At 37.7% G+C, this 12,773-nt stretch overlaps 1 long non-coding RNA gene across 1 annotated transcript; it reads right to left on the minus strand.

Annotated features, from left to right (window-relative positions):
• Positions 1 to 6,441: 6,441 nt before the first annotated feature.
• On the minus strand, positions 6,442 to 7,964 carry LOC125264186. The gene is made up of 2 exons (XR_007184017.1): positions 6,976 to 7,964; positions 6,442 to 6,797 (listed from the first exon to the last, which is right to left on the minus strand). It is a non-coding gene; the product is annotated as an uncharacterized LOC125264186 (long non-coding RNA).
• Positions 7,965 to 12,773: the final 4,809 nt, after the last annotated feature.

Below are 12,773 nucleotides of genomic sequence, written 5' to 3' on the forward strand. Positions count from 1 at the left end.
AAAACTCCTAATGCTCCTTTTTACATAAAAGGATGGAATCTAAGGTTCTTTAAGCTTAAAGATCCTCTTACTATCAAACAGAAACAGCGGGCTGATAGAAACAATGACTATGGGCCCAGCCATCAGTCTGACCATAAGAAGCATCTGAGCATGACATATGTTTATATATACATATACACACAGGAGGTGGAAGAAGAAGAGGAGAGGGTAGCTATAAATCGTTTCCCTATATAGCTGGGAGATCGATCACAAACGCAACAGTGTTTACAATCGATCACCCGTCTCACTCGCTCTTCCTCCCCCTCCCGTCTGTCTGGGTTCAGATACAAATCTGAATGGCTAGGGGTTTTTCCATTCCTCACAGATCTCAAAAGCGGAGATCAGAACGGAATGGAAAGTATGGAAGCTGCCGTATTAATGGACAGAAAGGAACCGCTCGCCGCCCCTTTCTTAACGCGCCTTCCCGGCAGCCGCAGCCCACCGAGAAGCGCGTCCCAAACACACAGCAGCTCGCATACACCCACCAGAGGAGCGCTTGCAGCCGGACGCGATGACGTCAAACACGAACGTCATCGTCATCCGGGTGCTCTCGCCAGCCCCAGGGAAGTTGAGAGAATAAAACTTTCTCAAACTTCCCAACGAGCTCATCTGCGAGCCCTATGATTGCAGCCACCGTTAAGCCTTAGCACAAACAGGGGCCAGAACCACCAGGCAGAGATGCAGACAGCTCTTCCCTCGGGAAGAGTACCAAACGAGAACAAAGTAAACAACAGACAGACACACAGCAGTGCCCTCAAGCACTGTGTATGCGTGCTCCTCTCCAGACAGAAAACGCTCAGAAAAATATGTATATCAAGTGTCAAACCCTGGGACACGGATAAACACACTGTCATGAACGTTTGTAAGGTATATATAGAAAACCTTACCGGAGTCTTTTAGTATAGATGCAATCAGACAGAACAGGACCGAAAGACGAAAAAGATAGAGACTGTCTCTCCAGGCGCTCCCTTTATACTTCCGGGTCGCGCCGTATGACGTCATAGGCTGTCGCCGGCCAATAGGAATTGGAGTTGTTGGATAGTGCTTTCGACACCTGGGTCACGTGACGGTTCCCCAATGCGTTCTGTCAAACGCAGAGTGGAGTTCCCTTTCGAAAGGGAACTGTACAGATGTGAATGTGTTGCAGAACCTGACATTGAGAATGTCTTTTTTGAAAGCTTGACACAGGTGCCTGACGAAGCCAATGAGAAACTGAGTAAGGCTTTGAGCCTGGACGAGTTGTACAAGGCCCTTCAGGGCATGGAGGCTGGGAAAGCTCCTGGCATCGATGGTCTCCCAGTAGACTTTTATAAGTCTTTCTGGACAGTGTTGGGGGAGGATTTGCTCATGGTGCTCGGTGAAAGCTTGGCTGAAGGTCGGCTGCCATTGAGCTGCCGCAGAGCTGTCTTTACACTCCTCCCGAAAAAAGGAGACCTGATTGATATTAAGAATTGGCGCCCTGTGTCGCTTCTCTGCACAGATTACAAACTGCTCTCTAAAACTCTGGCAAACAGACTAGCGGAAGTAATGGAGCAAGTTATTCATCCAGACCAGAGCTATTGCATACCTGGTAGGTCCATTTTCGATAACATTTCTTTAGTGCGGGATATTTTGGATGTCTCCAAGCTGTTTAATTTAGACTGTGCCTTGATCTCTTTGGATCAAGAAAAAGCATTTGATCGAGTTGAACATAATTACCTGTGGAAAACTTTAGCAGCCTTTGGTTTTTGCCAGGATTTTGTAGAAATGATTAAGATGCTGTATACTGATGTTGAGAGTGTGCTGAAAGTGAACGGTGGCTTATGCACTCCTTTTAAGGTAGGTAGAGGTGTTAGGCAAGGATGTTCATTGTCAGGAATGCTTTATGCGTTAGCCATAGAACCGTTGTTGCAACAGATAAGAGTTCTTTTGGATGGTTTAAATATACCCGGTTTTAACTGTAATATTCATTTGTCAGCTTATGCTGATGATGTAGTTGTAATGGTTGACAGTCAAAAAGACATGGACATTTTAAAAAAATTACTTGAAGATTTTAATGTTTTATCATCTGCTAAGGTAAATTGGAACAAAAGTGAAGCCTTGTTGTGTGGAAAGTAGACTTGTGCCGATATTCGGTAATGCGATAAATCGCGATAATGAATATGCACGATATTGTTATCGTGGGCATTTCAAAATACCGTAGATAATAATTTATTACCAATTATTTTTTTTTTTATAGTGCAATTAAGAATACTTTACCCATCAACCGTATAAAATGCAAAACATTGCTGTATTCTGCGTCAAAAGAACACGCGCTCAGATGTAAACAAACCCAAAGTACATGAGAAGCACATGGCGGAACGAGTGAAGGAGACGCGCTGAATGAAAGCGCACGTTCACTCTCTGACAGCAGAGGGCGCTGATGGAACAGCAGAATGCAGCGGTTACCACGGAAACCGCGCAAACAAAGCAACTGCACTAGTTAAGTTTTTAAAATGCTTCAAACAGCCATTAATTTTTTTGTAATCTCAATGTTGTTCATCACCAAATACTTGAAGACTTAAAAGTCTATTTTCAAACCTTATATTTTAATCTGGACTACCTCATGCCCTAATTATTAGAAATGTTCTGATTATTTGGTATTGTTCAGAAAAAGTTTGAAACATATGTCTTCATCAGTTTTTACATTTTAATTCATTATTACCAAACTGACAATAAATATATATATATATACACACACACAGGTCCTTCTAAAAAAATTAGCATATTGTGATAAAAGTTCATTATTTTCCATAATGTAATGATAAAAATTAAACTTTCATATATTTTAGATTCATTGCACACCAACTGAAATATTTCAGGTCTTTTATTGTTTTAATACTGATGATTTTGGCATACAGCTCATGAAAACCCAAAATTCCTATCTCAAAAAATTAGCATATCATGAAAAGGTTCTCTAAACGAGCTATTAACCTAATCATCTGAATGTACAAATGTAGCTATTGCTCAATCTTAGTTAATGCATTAAATGAGACATTATTGTAAAGTGTTTCCTGTTGTTCTTTATAGCCTAATTCTTTTGCATTATAATGTTTGAAAATTTTACTTTATATATTTTTTGTGTATTGTATTATTGTATTTAAACATTCAGAGTTCTTTTTGTTATTACAAAAAGAGTTCTTAAACCTGTTATACTATGACAACACTTTTTTTGCAACTTATTTCAATATCGTGATAATACCGCATACCGTGATAAAAGCTTCAGCAATTAATCGCAACATGACAATTTGATACCGTCACATGCCTAGTGGAAAGGGGATGGAAGAGAAGCTAAGTCTTCCTGACGGGTTACTTTGTTGTAAAGGGGGCTTTAAATATTTGGGGGTTTATTTGGGGGATGAGTCTACTGTGCAGAAAAACTGGGAAGGAATTGTCGAAAAGGTTAAAGGTTGATTAGACAAATGGAAATGGTTGGCTCCAAACATGTCTTATAAAGGGCGTACTTTAGTTATAAACATTTAATTTAAATTTAATTGCATCTTCTCTCTGGCACAAATTGGCCTGTATAGATCCACCTTCATAACTGATGTCTGAAATTCAAGCCTTACTAGTGGACTTTTTTTGGGATAAATTACACTGGATTACTCAAAGCATCTTGTTCCTGCCTAAAGAAGAAGATGGACAGGGGCTGATGAACTTGCAAAGTCGAACAGCAACTTTCCGTTTGCAGTTTATACAAAGACTTCTTTCGGGACCAAGTGACTATGGTTGGAGGGCTGCTGCATGTGCGATTTTACGGACTCTTGGAGGCTTACAGATGGATAAATCTCTGTTCTCTTTGGATCCCCTGAGACTGGATACTCTCAGATTGCCAATCTTTTATCGCAATCTTTTTAAAGTATGGAGTCTTTTTAATCTTCAAAGGACACCATGTTTGGAATCACTCTTCTGGTTGTTAAATGAACCCATAGTACATGGAGCCCGTTTGGATATTTCCACTGTTGATCGTATTGTTCCTGGTCTTAATAGCTTGCTGTGTAAATCAAGGATCACCACTTTGGGTCTTCTGTTGAATGTGGCTGGTCCTAACTTCTCGAACACTGAACAGGTAGCTTCCCATCTGGGAGTTTTTTCAACCCGCACAATTGCTCATCTGAATGGTAAAATGGCAATCTGTTCTTACAAATGAGGAGAGACAATTATTGACTGACTACTGCACAGGACTAAAGGCTCCTAATGCTGATGACCCTTTTCCAACCATTTACTTGTCTCCCAAACTAGATGATTGTGTGGGGTTGTTTTTAAAATCTGGAAAATCTTTGAGTGTAGATTTCTTCTCAGTTACGGGGAAAATGTTGTACAAACTGTGTGTTTTGGTTTTTAATAAGAAGGTTTTGGACAGCAAAGTAGATGCACCATGGCGGTCTTATTTTAAACTAGATGAAAATGTTAAAGCTGAATGGAGAGTTTTGTAAGCCACCGTTAACAAAGCGAGTAGGGGATATACAGTGGAGGGTTCTCCATGGAGCAGTTGCTGTTAATGCTTTTATTTCTGTTTTAAATCCTGAGGTAAGCCCTGAATGTCCTTTTTGTTTTAATAGAGAAACTGTTTTTCATGCTTTTATGGAGTGTTCTAGACTAAAGCCCTTATTTATTGTTTTAGGTAATCTTTTTAACTGTTTTAATGAAATATTTTCTATGGAAACTTTTATTTTGAGTATCAAATATGTGCAGAAAAAACGTGTTACGTGTCAGTTACTGAATTTTATTTTGGGTCAAGCTAAGTTAGCTATTTACTCAAGTAGAAAAAACAGGATTGAACAGAAGCCTGGACAAAATGTTACTGTCTTGTTTTCTTCTCTTGTAAAGTCTAGAGTGTTGATTGACTTTTTACAAAGCTATGGATGATCTTGTCTTTTGAATTAAAATGGTGTAGCAAAGGAGCATTGTGCTCCTTGTTTGAAGATGAATTGTTTTTTGCACATTTCTTGTAATTTTTACTTTTCTATGAGATGATTTATATTTTGTAAACTGTTTTGGTGGATTTGTAATAAAGGACTTTTTAAATTCAATTCAATTCTCTCTCTCTCTCTCTCTCTCTCTCTCTCTCTCTGCATGTTGGGAGTTTGGGTTATGGAAGCAACAAACGGGTGAGAGGAGTGTTGGGTTTCTCTACTTTGTTAAATTTTTTTCCCCATTTTTCTTTTCTTTTATATTTTTTATTTTGTTTAGTTTATATATTAATCTAATTTTGAGTATTATAAGTTTCGTTTTCGGGGAGTTTTTAGACTTCGTGGTGGAGGCCTGAGATGGAGGCTCACCCAAGTAGGGGTGTTGCCTCACTCTCGCTCCCTCATGGAGTCAGGTGTGTACCTGACGCCGATTCAAATGTAGAAGATGTGCTTGTCGCGGTTGGTGAGCAAATTGGATACGAAAATATTATTTCAGCGTCAAGGATGAACAAAGCGGTGGTGATTTTCCTTAAAGACGAAAGTGTGGTGAGTAAACTAATTGAAATTGGTGTTTGGATAAATGGAGCATTTACTGTTGTTTCACCGCTTGTGTCGCAATCTGTAAAAGTTACGATCTCTAACGTACCCCCTTTCATACTGAACAGTGACATTGAAAAAGAATTGTTGAGGTTTGGAAAAATGGTCAGCGAAATTAAAATGATTCCGTTGAGGTGTAGGAATGAAGCATTGAAACATGTGTTGTCTTTTAGGCATCATATGTTTATGTTTCTTGATCAACCATCGCTTGATATTTCTTTCCGAATTAAACATGAGGGTAAATCATATATGATTTACGCGAGCACCGGAAATTTGAAATGTGGTGACGTTGGGCATAAAAAGATCGTTTGCCCACATAGTAAAACGCAACTGGAAAACAATGATATTGAAGTCATTCCTAGTGTACAGAATGGAGGAAAAAATGTAGAGATTAGTGAAGAACCAAACAAAACAACAATTGATGGGGAAAACAAAGATGAAAACGTAGGTGAAGGGATGAATAATCAGAAGAAAAGAAATTCAAGTGGAAGTGTAGTTGCACTGTTAACGATTTCCCTGTATTTTTACAGTACAGTACTGGCAGCAGGGTTGCCAGCAATGTACTGTATTTCGCTTTACAGCAATGTACTGTAATGCAATTTTACAGTACAAAGAACAGTACTGTATAACTACATAACAGTATTTTACTGTATTTTTACAGTATTTTGTAATTTGTTCGTTTTACTGTATTTTACTATATTGTAATATATATTGTTATTTTACTGTTAAATATTACTTATAATCATTGCTAATAATGATAAAATATATATATAATACATAGGTTAGAATAGTACATATATACTATAGTTAGTAACATTACAATAGTACTGTACTACAGAATAATATTACAAATCAAAAGGCAAACCAAACAGAGTAAATTTAAAAAATGTATTTTTATTCAATCAATATATTTCAACATTTCAAAACATTTCAGAATTGTCACCATCTTTCGCCCCATCAGCAACGGCCCTGGTACAGTGCATCAGCAATTTGATTTATCTTAAAAAGTGAGCAAAAACAACAAGTGTCCCACAAGATTCACCCCTAACTGAAGGGCACGTGGATGGCTGCAAACAGGCCACAGTCCCTCAGTGTGAAGTCTTCCATTTAAACACAAAGGACCGAACAAAGCTGTTGACATGTGGGTTGATGGCCATCACTCTGCACCACCGTGCTGATCTTCTGCTCACTCCCTGTCGGGCAGTACATTTCTTCCCTTCAATGCCAAAACTGTAACAAAGTCAAGGCACACACACAAATACATGTATTACAAAAACTGTTATCCACAGCACCAATAAAGATGAACAGACAGTGTAAGATAGAAATGTCAAATGAAAATTATGTAGCAAAACAAAATGCAACTTATTTTTAAAGTTTAAAAGATTGTATTATTATGGCTAATACTTACAAAATACTCATACGCTTCCTTGTGACAGCAATGCACTTCCCAGGATGCAAAGACAAGTGGACCACACTGCTGGAAGAAATCAAAATAAATGTTTATTCATTGATGTTGCTTTGTTGGGGATAGGCTAACACATACACTGTTGCCACTTGCATTTCATATAGGTCTACTTCAATAATACATCTAGGTTAGTAAAATATTATCCTAGACCTTGCTGAATATTTTGCCATGGCATGCATTATTAACGGTGATAAAAGTAATTTACACCCCAATTCATATTTTTTTTTTATTATCATAATCGTTTATTGTCATTACAGTCACTATGCTACAGAACAGGGTCTTCTTGCCCAAACAGATGCAGTAATAATCTGATCAAGTTAACAATAGCCAATCTCTCTGACCCCAAACCACCCATTTATAGTACGTTTCAAGTGAAACTTAAGTATTTTTGATCTGGGCCGTCTTTTCCATGTTTTTGTGCCTAAGCACTAACTGTGATGACCGCGGCCGCTGCAGCCGTCAGCGGACTGCAAATATAACTACGTTTGAGCTTTAGTGCACCGTCAGTGTACGACTATAAAAGTGCTTGTTTTTCTCACTGACAGGCTCAGATCGGACAACATTATGGAAAGGATCCCCACAGGAATAGACTTTTTTTTAATCGCAAGATCCTTTTTGTTTAAACACAAACGGCCGTCTATCGATCTCCCAGCAGATTCCAACCTCGCGCTCATTAGTAAAACAAACTTCGTTCAAACTCGACAGAAACGAATTAAAACTCACCAAACCCGTTTCGGTTCGTCTTTCCACGGTTCCAACAATCATCGACATCGAGTTTGGTCGAAATAACCCCAAAGCTAATTCACTGAGTTACGTCAGATTTTAAAATTTCAGGAGAGCAGCGGGGCAAAACAGCGCGTACACATCTAATAACGGTGTTTTCGACTACAGCTAGCAACATTCGCTGGCTAAATGTTTAGTTTCATTCCAGAATAAAAACGATGCACTTTACAGCAACACTAAAATATACTGTAAAATATTCCCGCTCAATCAAAATTACCCAGAATGCAATATAAATTACAGTATTTTACTGTAATATAGAAATCTGGTACTGTATTGTAGGTTTTTACAGTACTGTGCTGCTAAATCTACAGCGACATTTAACAGTGTTAGTGGCTCTAAAAGGAGAGAAAATGTGTATGTAGGTGCTGGTGATGGTGATAATGGTGATGAAGAGGGTCTTTGTGCTAAGTTACCAAAGGTTGTGCAAAGGATGTACAAGATACTGGGCAGATTTTTTAGTCCCAGTTAACTGATACTACTGATGAGCAAGATGACAATGAGGATGATGATAAATTTTCAGAAGCATCGGATATTCTTTCTCAAATTGGTGAAGATCAGTTATATACAGTGAACGAGGTTAATGACTTCTTGGATGCGACATTTGGAAAAACTATTGAGATTAGCGAATTTTTCCCTGATGCAAAAAAATGTTTGCAATCAGCCGTAAAAATTCAACAGACGGCGAGTTATGATGAATTAAACAGCTTGTTCCTTGTTACGCAGTATGAATTGTTTTAAATATGATTTTAATTTGTTTTTAATTAGCCTGAAAGATATGGAATGGAAGGATTTTTCTCCATTTTATAAATCAATATTGAAAGTGTGGAATTCTGTTTTTCAAGTAAAGAGGAATTTAAATTGTGAAGACTGGTTAAAAGAATGAACCACTCTTTAATAACCCCCAAATACAAGCAAATGTGTTGAAAATGAGAAGTTTGCAGTCTTCTATGGTGAGAGCAGGATGCACATGTTTGTCTAATCTAATGGTTGGTAACATGTGGAAAAGTCCCCAAGAATTGTGCAGGTTGACAGGCATTAAGTCTGTTAGATTTATGGAAAAAGTAATTAAGGAATTTTTTTCAGCTCTTCTTTCTGTTTACAGACAATATAAAAGAAATCAGCTGTGATAAAAAAGAGGGGGGAATGAAAGAACGTTTTCCTGAACTTCAGATTTCAATGATAGTGGATGAAAAACCTGAAAAAGGATCACTTCTTGTTTTTTTGTATACCTGAACTGAATGCATTTGAAGTCGTTTCAAAGAAAGCCTTGTATTTATCATGTGTGAAAGTCTCTCATTAATTTGAATTGAAGAGTTGTAAAGAATCAAAGTGGTTGGATATTTTTGGGCAAGATGCATCTCCTAGGAGATGTTGGAGATCTATATATAAGTCACCCATTAAAAAAAGGCACTGGGGATCTTCAGTGGAGGATTTTACATTGGGCTATTGCGACGAATAAATATTTGGCACATGTTGACCCCACTGTGGGAAAAGAATGTTCTTTTTGTGCTCATGAAGAATCTCTAAAGCATTTGTTTTTAGATTGTACTAGGCTAAATGGGGTGTTTCAGATCCTTAAGGGGTGGCTTAGAACACTTGGAGAAGATATGGATGAAAATATGTTTATATTTGGCCCAAAGTATGTTGCCTCAGATAAAATAATTTCTTTAATTAATTTTTTAATTGGTGAAGCCAAGCAGGAAATATGGATTACAAGGAAAAATAAAATTAAGGATAGTGGAACGACTGAACCTGAACTTGTTTTAAGGGCTTTTGTATCTTCAAGAATTAAAGCAGAGTTTGCTTTTTTTAAGTTGACGAAAAATTTGGTGGTATTCAGTGAGTTTTGGGGACAGGCTGAAGTGCTGTGTGTAGTTGATCAAGATGAGAGTTTATTCCTTAAATTGTAAATTTTTTTTTTTGTTTGTTTTATCCAGCATAGGGCTTCAGACAGTGTGTCAAAGATTTTTGGGCTGCTTTTACATCCGAAAGTCAAATGGGTGGCGAAATAATATTTATCTATTAAATAATATTTAATAGATCTCAAACCGAAATTGGGCCAATCAGATGTGAGTAAAGTGAAACTGACCCATCCAATGCAATGAAATCACTCCCCCAGTTTCACTTCCTCCAAATTAAAGGTCACTGGAGAAAAAAAAATGTTTAACGATGAAATTGCCTTTTGTTTAAAAAAATAATGACTTCCTAGTCTGTGTTTATTTGAGCTCCATGAGATGTTGCATATTACACCTAGGAACATTCTGTTGATGTTCATGGTCAGAAGAAACAATGTAAGTACACAAGTCAACAAAATATATAACCCTGTTCTAGTGGTTTTTGGATATTTTAATCCAAAAATCTTAGGCCTACATATGCTTTTTTTTATGAAGTAGCATTGGTATATATTTTTAATATTTATTTAATATTTGTATTGTGTGGTAGCCGTTTTATAAAAGCATGGTACTGCTGTTGTATGGTAAATAAGTCACAGCTTCTCGCACCTTATTGCTTACGTAGTTCTTTGTCATAAATGCAAAGTAATACAATGCGGGTAGTGATAGGAGAAACAAAGCTTTTCAAAGCTTCAAAACAATAGAGTGGTGCAGATATGACGTCCCTTTGTAGGCCAATGGCAGCCTCACACTGGTTCCCTCGACAAAACCCAACAGGATTTTGACATAGGCTTTTGGATTATCACATAAAAACAAGCTCTGTGATCAACCAAAGCGATTTTATGTTGTTTTTATTCTGTTTTTGCAATAATTGACACAAAAACATGATATGCTTCACATTGTGTTGTGGCGACATCATGTGGTCAACATGTGAACATGACATTTGATTGCCTGGAACTAGAGACCCGCGAGTGCGGCGCGGGACAGTATTTGATGGGTGAATGCGGATGCGGGCGGCACGATATTATTGTGTGCGGGTTGCGGGAAAATAAAATTATTTGCGGGACTCCCGCAAAGTGGAAATATCTAACAAAATAAAATAACTAGAAACAAATAAACCTTTATTTATAATAAAATAAAATAAAAACGATTTACAGGCGCAGGGTCGGAAGCTAACTCTCGCGTGGTTCATAGGCGCGAAACAGCCAAGCCTACCACACAGAGGCAAAATGTCTGAGTCTTAGTCCTACAGATATTAGTAAGTTATTAAAGAAAGGAACATGCAAAACTACAAAACCAAGCAAAGGAAAATCTGATATTTGGAAATGTTTTTCAGTAGTATGCGACAGCGATGGAAAGCACCTTCCTTTTGCGAGCTGTGACAAATGCAGCAAAATACTCACATACAGCGGGCACAAGTCTGGAACTTCAGGTCTGAAGCATCATGTGTGCACCGTTTTGAAAGGCCAAACATCCCTGACATTTACGGCAAGTCAGTCGAAAGTGTCAAGTGCACTAAAAGATATAACAACAGAAAAATGTGTTGACTTTGTTTGTGCCGACATAAAACCTTATGACACCGTCTCTGGCCAGGGTTTCAGGGTTTACATATGCAATGTATTTAAAAAAACAAAAAAAACAACAATACTTATACGTTTACCCGCGGGATTTTGCGGGCGGGAGCGGGACGAAACTTGATTGTTTGCGGGCGGGAGCGGGAGAAAATAATATATATATTTTTGCGGGAGCGGGCGGGAGCGGGACACAATCTTGCGGGAGCGGGACGAAAAAATCCGTCCCGCGCAGGTCTCTACCTGGAACCAAACGTGAAGCCAAAGCGTCTCGATCGCCCCCAGGTGGCTGGAAGCAGTATAAGTCATAAACCCGCCCTCTCCATGTATTCCAGTGGGACGTGAGACAAACTAAACAATTAATTTACACTTCAAATATTTTTTCTTCCAAAGTTTTTATCACGCTGGTGTTAGTACAAGTGTTCTTTCTTTAAATAAGTTTGGTTTTAGTTAGTGACGGTATGGGATTTTTCTTACCGCGGTGAAGACGCAACATATCACCGAGGTTTGGCGGTTAATCGCAACCCCCCTCCCCCGACCTCGGTGGAAATATAATGACTTAAGAACGCATGCAGCTTGTAAATGAACATGGAAATAAAGCAGTCGGTCTTCTTTATTATTTAAACGGCAAATTATATTAACAATAATAAAATAAAATTACATTTATTTCAACTTTGTTTTTTCGATGTCTTTTGAGTTTAATAGGAACAGTTTTTCACCATTTAACAGCAAATTACCATTACTATTATTTAACTTAACAAGGCTACATTTACAACAACATTTTAAAGTGGAACATAAAAGATGCTTTTTTTTCTTATTTGGGGTTTTTCAAAGTGCAACATAAGGGAACATCAGGAACATCATTCTTAAACTACTGGGCCGCTTAAGTGAATCGGCAAGTCCTGCTGCTTTATTTTTCGGTCTTGAAGTTAACTTAGAATTTAGACCAGCTAAAATATATTGTTAGACCAAAAATATCTTATCAATTAATTAAGTAATAAAGACATGTAATTTTAATAAAAACAGAAAGACGTCTATTGCTTCAGCCTTATTCAAAGGCCGCAGAAACATGGATTCATTTGTTACGAACTTCAATCCATTCCACAACCGACGTTCTTGGTTTTCTTCCTATTTATTAAATATAGGCAATTGGTTGATGAAACATTGATTGAAATTAAGATACAATTTCTACAAAACGAAATTCACTTTAAAGAAAGACTTACTATAAAACAAAACTTAATGAAGTGGTCAAACTTATGTCTGACCCGCTGCATGTCTCCCCACATTGCGCATCCGTCGTGCTATTTTCATAATCAACATAGGTGACATTTAAAAAAAAATAATATTAGGCTATAGCCCAATATTTAAATATAAATATGAAACTAAATTGGCTACATTTTTATCCCTCTGGTCGACAAATGCGCCGGCGCGTTCTGATGGATTTTTTCCTCATGACAGCTGAAACACTTAAAACAGGCCTTCCGTCATTTTTGGC

Source organism: Megalobrama amblycephala, linkage group LG3, assembly GCF_018812025.1.
Source record: "Megalobrama amblycephala isolate DHTTF-2021 linkage group LG3, ASM1881202v1, whole genome shotgun sequence".
Taxonomy (NCBI): Eukaryota; Metazoa; Chordata; class Actinopteri; order Cypriniformes; family Xenocyprididae; genus Megalobrama; species Megalobrama amblycephala.